The 16,643-nt window shown below is 51.1% G+C and overlaps 1 protein-coding gene and 1 pseudogene across 3 annotated transcripts in view; one reads left to right on the top strand and one right to left on the bottom strand.

The window, feature by feature from the left end:
* PREX1 (phosphatidylinositol-3,4,5-trisphosphate dependent Rac exchange factor 1) overlaps positions 1–16,643 on the bottom strand; it is a 197,954-nt gene that overhangs the window by 154,916 nt on the left and 26,395 nt on the right. The window lies entirely within an intron of this gene.
* Positions 3,202–9,200, top strand: LOC112403057 (ADP-ribosylation factor 1 pseudogene; annotated as a pseudogene).

Raw genomic sequence — 16,643 nt, 5'->3', positions numbered from 1 at the left:
TGGACGGATAGGAGGGAGGACGGATATGGATGGGTGGATGGGTGGATGGGTGGATGGATGGATGGATGGATATGGACAGATGGATGGAGATGGATGGATGGGTGGATAGATATATATGGATGGATGGATGGGTGGGTGGAGTGATGGATGGGTGGATGGATGGATGGAAGGGAGGACAGATATGGATGGATGGGTGGATGGATGGATAGGTGGATGGATGGATGAACAGGAGGGAGGGAAGAAGGAGAAAAAGAATGAAGTGAAAGGGAGGAAAGAAGGAGAAAAATGGGCCACACACATAGTAGGGGCTCAAAAAATATACTGAATTAACCCGTCAACAAAGGAAGCAGAGTGCTGTGTTGAGGAGCAAGAGCCCTAGAACCGCACCTGCTGGGTCACATCCTGGTTCAGCCTCTCTTCCCTGTGGGGCCCTGGGCAAGTGACATAGCCTCTCTGTGCCTCAGTTCCCTCATCTGTAAAATGAAACAATAAGAATCACCTCCATTAAGGTGTCAGAAGGACTAAGCGAGCTCGCGGGTGTCGAATGCCCAGGACGCAGCTTGACACACCCTAAGTGCTTGATATGTATCAGCTAATAGTAAGAAAAAGTAATTGAATCCATCCTCAAACCAGGACAGGAAAATGACCCAAAATCTCACCCCTTCACCTCTTCAAAAGCAGCCTGAAGTCCCACTGGCCTCCCCAGAAAGTTTCCGGGAATGAAAGAGAAAAGAGGTGAACAAAGGCCTCCACAGCCCCCAGGCTCAATGGGAATAGGAGGGCAGTGGGCAGCAAGGTAATCTGAGAAGTTTAACAGGGAAGAAAGAACATGGGGTGGGGGAGAGAAAGAGGCTAAATTCAGTAGCCCAGGCTGCCTCTCCAGATAGCTAAATTCTGCTCTGTTACTTCTGCGTGCTTCAGCTTTTCTTAGCCTCCAAGGGGCTTTCGCCTAAATTAGTGCCTGCAATATGCCGCAGAGAAGAAAGGGAAGGTGAGGAGAAGCAGAGAAAGACTCAGAGTCCGCTGGGCCTGCCAAACCTGCGCTGACTGCCCAAAGGGTCAAAGTCAAATCGCAGAGCCTACCCACAAGGCCACGGCCAGCAGGGTCACACCCACGGCCCACAGCCCAGCCCTCAGCGCCCCCAACACTTTCTCTGCCACATCCGAACCTCAGGAGCAGCAAACAACTCCTCCATCCACCGACCACCTGTGGCCACCTGCCCTCCCCAATCAGCTCAAACATCACTGGCTGCTCAGGTGGCTGGGTTCACTGCCCAAGAACCCCAGCATGTGTTTATTTCTGGAGAGAAAGGGAAACAGAGACAGCGAGCACATGCACGCATAATGTACACACTCTACTAATGCGTGGCAATGCCTATGCAGAATATAGCACCCCCGCTAACTAGCTCAGATTCACACTCGCGCATCACACGCTCACATCACTCCCTGCAGTAAACACACAGAGAAACGCACGCGGAAATAGTCACCTTCGCGCTGTTTCTGCCAGATGGCAGAGCCTTGGTGGTTACTGCATCTGTCTGCACGTCTGTCTGCGCTCGTGTGTGTCTGTAATATTAACGATGGCTGATGTTACTGGGTTCCTGCCATGTGCCAGGCACTGTCCTACGTGCTATATCAACCCCATAACGTAGGTATTATTATTACCCCTATTTGACAGATGAGGAAACTGAAACACGGAGGCAGAGTCACTTGCCCCGAGATTATGCTGCTGGTGAGTGGCAGAGCTGGAATTCGAACCCAGGGAGTCCGGCTCCCAAGCCTGCACCCACGTCACTACTTTATGCTGTCGCAACCAGCCAGGCTCCACATGCACCCTGATCACCAGCTACGTATTAATTCCTGAAATAATGGATTAGCCCCATTTTGTGGATGTACAGATTAGAGAACAGAGGCACCAAGAGGCTAAACAACTTGCCCAAGGTCACAGCTAGGAAGGGGCAGGGCTGGGGTTGGAACCAGAGATTGACTCTAGATCCCAGGCCCTGATGCGCCAGGAGGCTTCCAGCTGTAGAAAGGTAGTTAACTCCTAAAGTCAAAGGCAGGGGCTGTACAGAGAGCACCCGTTATGAGCGAGCCATGGTTTCAGGACCCTGGTGGGGAGAGGCAGGGATCCCAAATGACCAGATGCCACTGGGGCCCTCACCAAGCCCACCATGCCAATGAGGGGCCAGATTGAAACGCGACTGGCACAGACATGAGCCCGAAACCCCCAGGGAAGGTCCAGAAATGCCCGCAGTCAAGGTCGGGGGCCCAGCGACGCCCCTCCCCACCCAACAAGTCGCCCCAAGGGCAGAGTGTGCAAACTGGCAACCCACGGGCTTGGCCCACAGACGTGTTTTGTTTGGCCAACACAGTGTCTGTTAAAAATATGACTGAGTTGCCAACTTTTAAAAATTGAGTGATTTCATACACAAGACTCCACGTTTCCAGCTGTTGGAAAACATCTTTAAAAAGTCAGGAGATCTGGCAACACTGGGTTTGTGTTCCCACACGGGAACTGCTGCTCAGCTGCCCCTTTACACGGGACATGGGACATGGGACCTCCGGTCCTCCAGAAGGCATGGGTTCAGGGCTCTGGAGCTCGCCCGCCAGGCTCACTGCTATCCGAGCCCTGCCATGACCTCACTGTGTGATCGTGGGCCAATTACTGCTTCTGTGACTCAGTTTCCTCACCTGTAAAAGGGCAGCCACCCAACAGGACAGGTGCCTGGAACCCAGTAAGCACTCGATAAGTGTTAAATGGCATCGCTGTCTCTCCAACATCAAGGCCAAAGGCTTGAGGTACTGTTTTGTAATAGTAAGAGCTAGCACACATATAGTACTTGCTATCGCTTGGACCTGTCCTAAGAGTTGTACTTTTTTTTTTCTTTTTTTTATAAATTTATTTATTTATTTTGGGCTGCGTTGGGTCTTCATTGCTGCACGCGGGCTTTCTCTAGTTGTGGCGAGCGGGGGCTACTCTTCGCTGCAGTGCACGGGCTTCTCTTGCTGCAGAGCACGGGCTCTTGGCGCGCGGGCTTCAGTAGTTGTGGCACATGGGCTCAGTAGTTGTAGCTCGTGGGCTCTAGAGCACAGGCTCAGTAATTGTGGCACAGGGGTTAGCTGCTCCGTGGCATGTGGGATCTTCCTGCACCAGGGCTTGAACCCATGTCCCCTGCACTGGCAGGCGGATTCCTAACCACTGCACCACCAGGGAAGTCCCAAGAGTTGTACTTTTAAGGGCTCATTTAATCTTCCCAAGAAACCCATGAGGCCACTCCTAGGTATATATACTCAAGAAAAGTGAAAACCTATGTCTGTACAAAAACTTGTACACGAATGTTCATAGCAGCATTATTCATAACAGCCAGACAGTGGAAACAACCCAAATGTCCATCCACTAACGAATGGATTAAAAAAAGGTGATATATCCAGATAATGGACTAATATTCAGCCATAAAAAGGAATGAAATTCTGACACATCTACAACATGGATGAACCTTGAAAAAGTCATGCTAAGCGAAAGAAGCCACATACAAAGGGCCACACATTGTATAATTCCAAATCTGTAGAGACAGAAAATAGATTGGTGGTTGCCAGAGATGGGGGAGGGAAAGAATGGAGGGGGTCTACTAATGGGTTTGGGGTTTCGTCTTGGGGTGATGGAATGTTCTGGAATTAGAAAGCAGTGATGGTGCATAACCTTGTGATTATATAAGAGCCAGTGGTATGGACATTGTTAACGGTAAATTTTGCAGTGTATGAATTGTATCTCAATTTAAAAAAAAAATTAAAGAAACATCTATGAGACAAATATTCTTATCTCTGTTTTATACATGAAAAAACCAAGGCGCATGGAGATTAAAGATATCCAGGCTGATGCTGAAACAAGAGAAACAAAAAGACAGATGGTGAGGTGACGTAATTTTTCCTACACCTGGCTACTCTCTACCTGTCAACCCATGGGCATCTGGGTTTGCAACTTCACACAGACAAATCATTTCCTCTCTCTGGGCTCCAGTCAAAGGCCAGACTGAGACGACTCTTATCTAGATCCCTCTAAGGTCTTCAAGGATACTACAAGACTAGGGCATTGTAGTGGAACATTATTTATTCATATCTATAGGGACAGCTGTGGCCATTAATAAATGATGACTTTAACGACCCACAGTGGGAAATGGCCCTCTCCCAGGTGCATGGGAAGAAAACATTCTGGGTTTTCTGAGTCCAAGCCCTTCACACGGCTGGCTCAAATGTCAGAGCAAGGGGGCTCAGCAGCCCACCTCCTCCTAAGAGGGTCTGACCAGGAGGACCGTCCCATTAGGGGAGGATGCCTTACTCACCAGGCAGGAAGACTACCTCACCGGGTTAGAGGGCCACCTCCCTCAGCAGGAGGAAACCCCACGAGACAAGAGGAGCCTCTTGTTCACAGGGTGGGAGGACCACCCCTCCCTCACCTGGAAGACCCCTCCATGGGACAACAGAAACTCCTCCCTCGCAAGATGGGAAGACCATCCTTACCCCATTTGGGGCAGCAGGATCTCACTGGGCTGGTGGCGGCTGGAGCTGCAGCTTTTCTGCAAACAAGCACCTAGAAAGTGCAGTCCTTTCTCTGAGCACGGAAGGGTCCCCAAGGGTGCCCTGCACTGGGGGTCTCTGAGGCAGCCCCAGTCTCAGATGCAGGGACCAATCTGCAAATGATGATGCATTAGAAGCCAGACAGAGAGAGGGAGAGACACAGAGAAAGAAACAGAGAATATGACCGAGGAGGAAAAGCAGAGGGAAGGGAAGGGAAGGGACAGACCCAGGTTGACAGAGAGCTCAGTAGGAAGCTGGAGGCAGGGCTGCGGACAGAAAGCAAATGGGGAGAATGAACACAAGTGTGCTCAAAGCCAGCAGCAAAGAGGCCCGGATGCAGAGGGAGGACCCCCCAGAGGCCTGAGTTTGGGGGTCCTTCCCACATGAAATGGCAGCACCAGCGCCGCGGCCACCCAGGGTTTCTCTGGCCCGTGCTGCTCCCACGGGTCTACAGCGTGGGGCATATCTCTGCAAACCTCTTCAAGGGCCTTTTTGGCAAAAAAGAAATGCACGTTCTCATGGTGGACCTAGATGCTGCGGGAAAGACCACCATCCTGTACAAACTGAAGCTGGGTGAAATCGTGACCACCATTCCCACTATAGGCTTCAACGTGGAAACCGTGGAATACAAGACCATCAGCTTCACTGTGTGGGACGTGAGCGGCCAGGACAAGATCCGGCCTCTGTGGCGCCACTACTTCCAGAACACACAAGGTCTCATATGACTTCGTGGTTGACAGCGATGACAGAGAGCGTGTGAATGAGGCCCGAGAGGAGCTCATGAGGATGCTGGCAGAAGACGAGCTCAGGGACGCCGTTCCGCTCGCGTTTGCTAACGAACAGGACCTCCCCAATGCCGTGAATGCAGCTGAGATGGCGGACAAGCTGGGTCTGCACTCTCTGTGCCACAGGAACTGGTACATTCAGGCCACCTGTGCCACCAGCGGGGACGGGCTCTATGAGGGACTGGACTGGCTGTCCAATCAGCTCCGGAACCAGAAGTGAGCTGTACTCCTCTCTCCTCCCCTCTCACTCCCTCCTTCTACCCTCGCTTTACTCTCATGCGGCAAACGTGCCCCCGGGGTGTGAGGGCCAGAAGCTGTCTCCATGGTCGGTCACGGTGTGCTTCACTGCGCTGTAAGTGTGCAGACGCGGCCTGCACCTGGGTTTTTATTTAACGTAAATGGTTTTTGTTTCCAATGAGGCAGTTTCTGGTACTCCTATGCAATAGTACTCAGCTTTTTTTAATTACAAAAAGAAAACCAACCCATTGTTTAGTACTGAGAAGGGATTTTAGGCACATGGGTCATCCAGGAGTCGCTGTGTCAGAAAAGCCCGATGTTCCTCTTCTGGGCTTTACATCTGTGTTGAGATCCATTTTGGTGGTTGGTTTTTAACCCAAACTCAGTGCATTTTTTAAAATAGTTACAAGATAAGGAGAACACTTGGAACACACAGAAGGGAGAAATGTGCCTAGTGTAGGTTCTGCAGTAATGGCTTGAGTCCAGTCCACCAGTGGTCTGTTTCCCGTTGGGAACATGAAACGGGGCAGAACCAGCTATGATCCATTCTGCATGGTCACAATAGGGGGTTCCTGTGATTTGCTCTGTCTTGGGTCATCCCACACCCCATAGCGTTTGTGCTTGTATCTGTGCTTACGTGGCTGCCCAGGAGATGGGCTGGAGGCTGCAGCCACCGCTCTCAGACCCCTTGGAGGAACCCCAGCCTTTTCTTGGGTCAGCACGGGCACTTTGGTTGGAACGCTCTTGTTTGAGCTTGTAGGTTCTGCAGTAATGGCTTGAGTCCAGTCCACCAGTGGTCTGTTTCCCGTTGGGAACATGAAACGGGGCAGAACCAGCTATGATCCATTCTGCATGGTCACAATAGGGGGTTCCTGTGATTTGCTCTGTCTTGGGTCATCCCACACCCCATAGCGTTTGTGCTTGTATCTGTGCTTACGTGGCTGCCCAGGAGATGGGCTGGAGGCTGCAGCCACCGCTCTCAGACCCCTTGGAGGAACCCCAGCCTTTTCTTGGGTCAGCACGGGCACTTTGGTTGGAACGCTCTTGTTTGAGCGGGAGCCCTGCAGTCCCCTTGCTTGCCTGCTCCGGGCTCTCTGGGGTCTCACCAGCAGGAGCGCGGGTGGTCATCCTTGAGCCCCAGCCCCTCGGAGCCCCCGTCTACATGTGCTTTCACTCCCTCAGCCTGCAAGGGTCAGATTTGCCATCGAAAAATGATAACCTCTACTTTTTTCTTTTGTATTTTGATAAACATTGAAGAAGCTGGAGCTGTTAAACGTTATCTTGGGGAAAACCTCAGAACTGGTTTATTTGGTGTCGTGGAACCTCTTACTGCTTTCAATACACAATTAGTAATCAAAACAAAAAACAAAACAAACAAAAAAGAAATGGCAGCACCAGGCCTGCCCAGGAGCCCCCATCAGTGGGAGAGAGGGGAATGGGGGTTGGGGGGCAGCTTCCCCAGCCAGGCAGCAGCCTGCCAGGGCGGCCTCAGCCAAGGAGGAAGCTGGCTGGTCGGGCTGGGGGCTGGGCTTGGATGTGCCAAGCGTCCAGCCAGGTTGTCATGGCCACGGAGACAAAGAGAGGGGCTGATGAGGGGCCCCAGCCGCCTACAGTCCCCAGGGAAGCCCAGTCTCTCTCTAGGACCTGCTTAACCAGGGCTTCAGGCTGTTGGCCAACCACACATCCACGGGGAAGCCTGCAGGTCAGGGCCTATCCAGCTGCCTGGCTTGGAGAGGGGCATGAAAATCATGGCCCAGGCAGGGCCAGCAAAGAAAAGATCCCCAAGCATCTAGACTTTGCCAGCCAATCCTAAACACCTAACCTGCCTGGGCCTCAATTTTTTCATCCATTAAATAGGAAGAAGATCCCTCAGCTCATTCTAGCTCCCAGGGGTAAGGAGCTTATATGGAGAGAACCAAATGTCAGAACAACAGATTAATAATAAAGCTCACATTTACGGAGGTCATACCATGGGCCAGGGCCTGCTCTTGGCACTTTCCCCATCCTAACACAGCATTCCTCCAACTATCTGTTGGGAAGGACTACTTTTGTCTTTAATTTCTAATCCGTTTGAGACTAATACTTTCGAAAATTGCAATAAAAGTGAATTACTAGAAAAACAAAGTAAAAAGGCAGACTACGTCCTAATTTTTCTAGTCCTGGACTAAACTGGCATCAAATTACTCTGTGAAATTGCTATAAAACTTTAAACGTTTACTCTCAGTTTCTGTCCTTATCTCCATGCAAACCACACTGAGTCACGCTCTTAGAGCAGGTGACCCTCACGACCACCCAGGAAGTAGGTCCTAGAGTAGGCATGAGGGCGGCCTGCACAATGGTTAAGAGTTCTAGCAGCCCAGGTCCTTGTACCGGCCCTGCCACTTCCTGGCAAAGGACTTCAATACCTCTGTGCCTCAGTTTCCCTATCTGCAATATGAGAATAAGACTAATGGTATGTCATAGGGGTTTTTGGTGGGGATTCAATGAGTCAATCCTGTGAAACTCTTTAGAACGGTAACTGACGTATTTAAACCCTCACTAAACATCATTTATTACTGTAAAATATCATTAAATGTCAGGTGGCATTGTTACTGTGACTCTCTATCTCCTCACCCTCACCCATAAACCACCACCAGATGAGTCAGGTATCTATTAAGATGACTAGCTTACTGTCTGCCGTTCCCGCAAGAATGCTAGCTCTATGAGGGCAGGGGCTTGGGTCGGGGTGCTGGCACCCATTAAACACCCACCTCAGCCTAGAACCATGCCTGGCACTTGGTGGGTACCCTCAAAATGGGAAGAAGCATGAACTCAAATCCTGGTTCTGCCATGTATTTGCTGTGTGACCTTAAGCAAATGACTCGACCTCTCTGGGCCTCCATTTCCTTATCTGTGAGATAGCAATACAATAATGATGCCATTGCCCACGCGTACAGGGAGGCTTGAAGAACGATGCTCCCTGTAGCACTTCTCAGCACTACACTTGGCAATGTCTGGAGACATTTTCAGTTGTCACAACTGGGGGGGAGGGGGGTTGCTACTGGCATCTAGTGGGTAGAGGCCGGGGACGCTGCTAAACACCCTACAGTGCACGGGAGAGCCCCCCCACACCAAACAATTACGTGGCCCAAACTATCACTTATGTGAAGGTTGAGAATTCCTAATACAAAAGAAAAAGAATCACCTAGATACCTATTAAGAGGGGAACGGATGTATAAACTCCAGTATAATCGTCCTGTGAAAGAGTAGGCAGAAGTTAGAAGGAATGAGCTGGAAGTGTGCAAAACAACATAAAAAGATCCCCTAGACAGTGAACAAGGCTGCGGAATACTGGGTGATCACAAGACATTACCCTCAGGGAGCAGGTAAAGGGACAGAGCTAGAATGTAAACCAGGAGCCTGGCTCCGGAGCCTACAGCTTTAAACATGGCCTCGGTTTGAGGCCTTTTACGTAAACAAATGCACACACTTAAAAACACACCCTGGGGCTTCCCTGGTGGCGCAGTGGTTGAGAGTCCGCCTGCCGATGCAGGGGACGCAGGTTCGTGCCCCGGTCCGGGAAGATCCCACATGCCGCGGAGCGGCTGGGCCCGTGAGCCATGGCCGCTGAGCCTGCGCATCCGGAGCCTGTGCTCCGCAACGGGAGAGGCCACAACAGTGAGAGGCCCGCGTACAGCATAAAAAAAAAAACAAAAAACAAAAAACACACCCTGTCTTTTCCACAGGTTCACGTTTATGTATGTCAATGACACAAACACACAGGGAAAGATCTGGAACACTGCACAGTAGACTAGTAACAAGAGACACTGGAGGTGGGGGCAACCAGGGGTAGGAAGGAAAAGGTTCCCTTGTCTGTAATTTTCTACAAGGAGATTTTGCATTCATATCTGTCACGTAATTAAAGATGAGCGATAAATTACACGTGGACAGACCCTTTGGGGTGATCACTTGGTAATGTATAGAAATACTAAATCACTACGATATGCACCAGGAGCTAACATAGTGTTGCAGGTCAATTATACTTCAGAAAACAAACTCACAGAAAAAGAGATCAGATTCGTAGTTACCAGAGGCAGGGCGTAAGAAAATTTGCTCAAAAGGTACTAACTTCCACTTATAAGATGTACAAATACTAGGGATGTAATGCACGACGAGATGAATGCAATTAGCACCACTGTATGTTATTCATAAAAGGTGTTAAGACAGTAAATCCTGCGCTCTCACCACAAGGAAAAACACTTTTTTCTGTTGCTTTTGTTTTGTATCTGCCGGAGATGATGGGCGTTCACTAATCTTACTGTGGTGATCGTTTCATGATGGATGTAAGTCAGATCATCATGCCGTACACCTGACACACAGTGCTGTAGCTCAATTACATCTCAATAAAACTGGAGGGAAAATTAAATAAATAAATACTAAAACAGATGTATATACCCTTTAACCCAAAAGTTCCCTTCCCAGAAATGAATGAACTTACAGGTGTGAAGCAGTCTGCATCTGTCATACCATCGTTTGTAATGGCGAAAGATGGGAACAACCTCAGTGTCTATCAAGAGGAGACCAGCTTAAAAAAAGCCACCATGGGGCTTCCCTGGTGGCGCAGTGGTTGAGAGTCCGCTTGCCGATGCAGGGGACGCAGGTTCGTGCCCCGGTCCGGGAAGATCCCACATGCCGCGGAGCGGCTGGGCCCGTGAGCCATGGCCGCTGAGCCTGCGCATCCGGAGCCTGTGCTCCGCAACGGGAGAGGCCACAACAGTGAGAGGCCCGCGTACCGCAAAAAAAAAAAAAAAAAAAAAAAAAAGCAACCATGCATCCATCCAGTGGAATTCTATGCGCTATTATAGAACAACCTCCAGGATACAGGGTGAAAAGGGGGACAAAGCCAAGTGCAGAAATGTGAGTACAACAAGCCATCACTTTCATGTAACAAAAGGGGTGTGTCCAGACTATCTGAAGGGCCCAAGGTCAGCGGCTAGCTTTGGGGCGGGACCTGGGAGGCTGACTTTTTTTTTTTTGACTTATTTTTTTAGAGTAGTTTTGGGTTCACAGCAAAATGGAGCAGAAGGTACAGAAATGTCCCCTCTACCCCCTGCCCCACACACGCACAGCCTCCCCCATTATCGGCGTCCCCCACCAGGGTGGTGCATTTGTTACAATCAATGAACGTGCGCTGATACATTACCGAGAATCACCCAGAATCCATAGCTTACATTATGTTGTGTACATTCTACAGGTTTGGACAAATGCATAATGACATGCAACCATCACTATGCCACTACACAGAGCAGTTCCACTGCCCTAAAACTCCTCTGTGCTGCACCTTTTCACCCCTCCACACACCCCAACCCCTCACAACTACTGATCTTTTCACTGTTTCCATAGTTCTGGGAGGCTGACTTTTTAATCTGCATTACTTATGCCTTTTTAATTTGAACCATGGAAATGATTACATACAATACATATAAAAATAATACATAGTATACGTATATATAATTTTTAGGTACACACATATATACATATATAGTTATGTATACGTGTATATTTATAATGTTTTAAAAATTAAAAGGCACAAAAGAGCATATACTGTATGATTCTACTTTACATAAAGTTCAAAAGCAGGCAAAACTAATCTGTGATGACTAAAATCAGAACAGTAGTTACTTTGAGGGATACCGACTTGGGAGGGAACACCCTCTGGGGTGCTGGCAATATTTACCAGCTGATGTGGGTGAAGGTTACACAGATAAATTCCATGTAAAAATTCATCAAGCTGTACACTTAATATTATAGGTAAGACATGCCTGAAAAAATTTGCATGTAAGACATGCCTAAAAGAATTAAAATTTAAAAATTTTCAGGAAAAAACAAAGTTCAGTCACAGTGAGGGGGATTTCTAGAGAGCCCCTCATGGCCAGAGGGAACACTTTGCTTGGGGCCCTGGGAGGGGGCCAAGCTGGGGTCGAGGCACCCCTCACCTCGGCCCCCCAAAAGAAACCAAACGGGAATCAAGCTGGCCTTTGTGGCCGGGTCCAGCAGAACAGGACAAAGGGCCAAATGACGGCCCCCTGCCCCCTCCAGCCCCCCTAGGACACTGAAGCCCATTCACGTTGGAGGCTGGCCATTTCCCCAGGGCTCCAGCCGCCCTTCTCTCCGGAGCCGGAACAATATCCCCTTTGACCACCCCCTTGTCTCCCACTTCCGCATTTAATTGCAAGTTCATGGGTATTAAGTGGCCCATACAGCTGAACTAGCTCCCTCTCCCCTCCCCGCCCCCCAAAAAAGAGGCCCACAGCGCTGTCTCTGTTCACTGCCCCTCTGTGAGCCCGCTCCTCCACAATGATCTGTCCAGAGAGAAAAAAGAAAGAACCCCCCTTCCTCCCCCCTCCACTCCCCCCTCAAAAACTCTGTTCTCACCCAGAAAGTGCCGCCTTGCAAACCAAGCTGCTCTGGGCCCTGGCACGGGGGCGGCAGGCAACCTCTGTTCCAACTTGCCAGGCTGCCGCAGGCTCGCTTTGCACCTCCCTGGTACCCCACTTGATGCTTGAGGAAACCGAGGTCCAGGAACGGTGGGTGACAGGCCTGCCGTCCAGCCAGGGCCAGGGCTAAGAGCCTCAAAACTCCTCCACCTGGGTGTCCTGATTTTCCCTTAGCTGTCTTCTTGCCCGCACTCAAGGGGGCGACCTAAACCTTTGACCCTTAATCCCTTCTCTAGCTTCAAAACCCCAGGGACAACTCTGAGCCGGTGACCTTTAAGGGTGGGAAGGAGGTTACATAAGCCATATGAGCCCACTGCCCTTCACATGAACCCACTCTGGCCCTGGTTCATGGATTTCTACTGCCAGAATGTCCCCTAGCCTGTAACACCCATCCTGACTGCCTACACCTCCTCCAGGAAGCCTTCCAGGTTACACCAGTCAAGGTCTAACTTCCCCTCTGCTGAAAAGCCTCACCTCCCACATTCCTCCACCACCAATTCAAGTCTGAGCCAGCTCTATCACCATCCTGAATTTGTCACCCTCTCTTTGTACCACCTCCTGGTGCAAGCTGCCACCATCCTTTGCCAGTTACTGCCACCAATCAGTCTTGCTGGTCCTACAGCCCAGCCTCCACACTCTGACCCAAGCGGCCCCTTTTAAAACATAAATCAGACCATACTCCCGCCGGCTTACAGCCCTCCAGGTCTGCCCGCCGCGCCAGGAGGAAGGGCCTCCCCCACCCCCGCTCACCTTTACCTGCCAGGCTCTGCCCAAGTGCCCATTACCTTCCTCACCTGATCTCCTCCCCTCCCTCCCTCCACTCCAGCACCTGCTGCACTTCAAACTCACCAAGTTCTCGCTCACCTCCCAGTCTCTGCACTTGCCATTTCCTCATGGAACTCTCTTCCCCCAAAAGTGTCACATACCTGGCTCCCATGCATCATTCATGGCTTTGCTCCCAGGTCAGGCCTTTTCTGAGCACCCAGCGGGAGGCAGAACCTCCTCCAGGTCGCTCTTCATCACACCCACCATCCTCCCTGCCCTGATTCCATCCCAGCATGCAGGTGTTAAAATTTGGAATGGTCCAGCTCCTTTGCACTTGTTATTTCTCTGTCGCCCCCCTGTTAGAACATCAGCTCCACCAGGGCAGGGACTTTGTCTGTTTTGTTCACTCCTGTGTCCCCAGCACCTAGTACAGCATCTGGCACACAGGAGGTGCTCAACGGGGCTTCCCTGGTGGCGCAGTGGTTAAGAGTCCACCTGCCGATGCAGGGGACACGGGTTCGAGCCCTGGTCCGGGAGGATCCCACATGCCGCGGGGCAACTAGGCCCGTGCATCACAGCTGCTGAGCCTGCGCTCTGGAGTCTGCGAGCCACACCTGCTGAGGCCCGCACACCTAGAGCCCGTGCTCCGTAACAGGGGAGGCCACCACGATAAGAAGCCCACGCACCGCGGCAAGCAGTGGGCCCAGCTCACCGCAACCGGAGAGGGCCGCGTCCAGCGATGGGGAACCAGGGAGGCCAAGGGTAAATAAATAAAATAAATAAGTTTATTTTTTTTTAAAAGGAGGTGCTCAATAAAGGTGGGGGATTTGATTAATTAGCGCAGGATTGCTCCTATTCTTCTTTAACTGCATTTAATTCAAGAGCTGCCTCACGCTCTGTTACAGTAAGCAAGCACAACGTACCAACTGCTGCTGCCAGCTCTCGGGCTACCAACTGGACCAGCCAAGATCTCCCTGCAGCATGAGGAGGGTCTGCATTTCAGGGTTTCCGTACAGCTCCTGAAGCTGGAGCAGAGAGAAGGGGCGGGGGCCTCCTACCAGGTGCCGGGCGGGGACGGGCAAATGAAGGCCCGCTCTGGGGACTGATCACCCCACCCCTCTGCTGGCCGAGACCTCCTCCTCTCTGCAGGTCCAACTCAATCAGGGTGCCCCAGAGGCCAATCCTTCCCCCGTCAGAATCACCCACTCCTTTCCCACATTCTCAGCTGCTGCTGAGTGGAAACATGACGGTCAAGAGCAGGGTTCTGGTGCAGGGAGGCCTGAGTTCGAATCCTGCCTCCACCTCTTGTCAGAGACCCTTAGAAACTCTGCTGGCTGCGTGAGCCTGGGCAGGTTACTGAGCCTCTCTGTGCCTCAGTTTCCCCTTTTTTAAGGAGCTCTACCTCACAGGGTAGTTGGAGGGACTGAAGGAGGGAAAAACAGCTAAACCAACACTTCTCAAACTGCAGCGTGCTTGGAAGTCATCGGGGGGCCTGTTAGGAGCAGATTCTGATACAGTGGAGCTGCAGTAGGTCCAAACTCCCTTGTGGATGCTGTCAGTCCCTGGAGCAAACCCAGAAGAGAGCAAGGACTTTGGGGCTTTTGCATACAGTACGTGCTCAGTAAAATGTATATCCTGTAGTCACTGTCATCTGACTAAATGAGTCTGCAGAGGGCTGTGTATCTGTCCTCCTACTGGGATTACAGTGGAATCTTTTCAGATCTCTGTGAGACCCTGACTTAAATCTGTAAACATAAATAAATAAAAGTTTAATTTTAAAAAATTAGCAGCTACCATTTATTGAGAAGCCACTTGTTTTCCTCCATTTAATTCTCAACACTCCCCTGCACACTGGGCTGGGGGTGGCAGGGGCTCACTGCATGGAGACCCCCGCAACCACCGAGTTTAAGATGCTCCCCAACACACTGTCTGTAGCCTCCTAAGAATAAAGAGCAACTTCTATAAATCCTGTAACCCTTCTTTGAGCAGCACAGTCCCACCACTGCCCTGGAGCTGGTGTGCTTTCAAAGCATTAGTTGGTTCACAGTAAAGTATTTCAAACGCCACCATCTGGGACCCCGTTCGGTCCAAGATGCATTCTGTTAACATAGCCCAAGACTGGAGGGGCCCTCCCGTGCACCCCACGGGAAGACTCTAGCATCACCATTTAGACAGGAGGAAAATGAGGAGCAGAGAGGTTGACCAGCTTGTCTGGGGTCCTGCTGGCGTGCAGGCTTCTGTCCACCCCAAGAGGACCAGCGAGGGCCTGTGTGGGAGGGGCAGGGGCTGCCTCCCCACTGTCGGGCACCTCCACCCATGCAGATAGGATCTTGCTCTCATCAGCCGCTGCACCAGGGGCCCAGCAGCCCCTGCCATAAAGGGGCCCTGGGAGAACTTTGATGTGGTGGAGGATGGAGCCGGCCTGACTCAGAAGCCGGGGCCAGCCGTGGGGGAGGGGAAGACCCACACCCAGCCTTCAACATGGTCTCAGCCTCTCTCCAGTCCACTTGGGCCCCCCAGGTAGTTTCAGTGTAACTGTTCCACCAAACCCTTTTACTCCTGACCGCATCTAAACCTCATAAAAATCCTTCGAGTTAGGTACAACAATCACTCCCCATTTTAGAGGTGGGGAAACTAAGGCACAGAGAGGCTAAGTGACCTGCTCAAGTGGCAGAGCTGGATTCAAATCTAGGCTCAGCTGATGCCAGGGCAGGCCTAAACTTATTTATAAGTACTTTAACCAGAGGGTGACCAACCATCTTGGTTTATCTAAGACTGAGGGGCTTCCTGGGATGAGGGACTTTTAGGTTTTCTTCTTGGTTTTGTTTTGGTTTTTTTGTTTTAATTTATTTGTTTGTTTGTTTTATTTTTGACTGTGTTGGGTCTTTGCTGCTGCACATGGACTTTCTCTAGTTGAGGCGAGCAGGGGCTACTCTTCACTGCGTTGCGTGGGCTTCTCATTGTCGTGGCTTCTCTTGTTGCAGAGCACGGGCTCTAGGAGCACAGGCTTCAGTAGTTGTGGCACGTGGCCTCAGCAGTTGTGGTGCACGGGCCTAGTTGCTCTGCGGCATGTGGGATCCTCCCGGGCCAGGGATCGAAACTGTGTTCCCTGCATTGGCAGGCGGACTCTCAACCACTGCGCCACAGGGAAGCCCGGGACTTTTAGTTTTAAAACCAGGACGGTCTCAAGCAAACCAAGGCAGCTGGTCGCTCTATTTACCACTCTACCCATCAATAAAAATAAAGATAATAATAACAGTGAAAGTAACAACAGCTGAAAACCACTGAGCACTTACACGTGCCAGGCTCTGTCCAAAGCCCCGAAGCAGGATTTTCCTTGACTCCTCACCACACAGGCCTGGAGGCGGGGCTTTTGTTCGCCTCCCCTCCTCCCCCATTTCACAGATGGGGAAACTGAGTATGGGGAGGCTGCACAACTTGCCCACGGTCAGCACCAAGTAGAGGGCACACAGCCTCTCGGACGGCAGGAGGATGACTCGCCACGTCCTGAGGCTCTTGGAGTGCGCGAAAACCTCCCCAGGAGCCATGGTCCGCTTGCAGCACTGACCTTTATGAGAGCAGTGTCTTTAACATACATGACACGGGACCAAACTATTGTGGCTGCAAATCGTCACAGGATTTCTAAAAATATGAACTTACAATGTGCCACTTAAAAACTCGGTGGCCAGGGCTTCCCTGGTGGCGCAGCGGTTGAAAGTCCGCCTGCCGATGCAGGGGACACGGGTTCGTGCCCCGGTCCGGGAAGATCCCACATGCCGCAGAGCGGCGGGGCCCGTGAGGC

The sequence above is a fragment of the Neophocaena asiaeorientalis genome, unplaced genomic scaffold, assembly GCF_003031525.2.
Source record: "Neophocaena asiaeorientalis asiaeorientalis breed wild unplaced genomic scaffold, Neophocaena_asiaeorientalis_V1.1 scaffold606, whole genome shotgun sequence".
Classification (NCBI taxonomy): domain Eukaryota; kingdom Metazoa; phylum Chordata; class Mammalia; order Artiodactyla; family Phocoenidae; genus Neophocaena; species Neophocaena asiaeorientalis.
The sequence above is the reverse complement of the archived record's forward strand: the minus strand, read 5'-3'. Positions and strand labels throughout refer to the sequence as shown.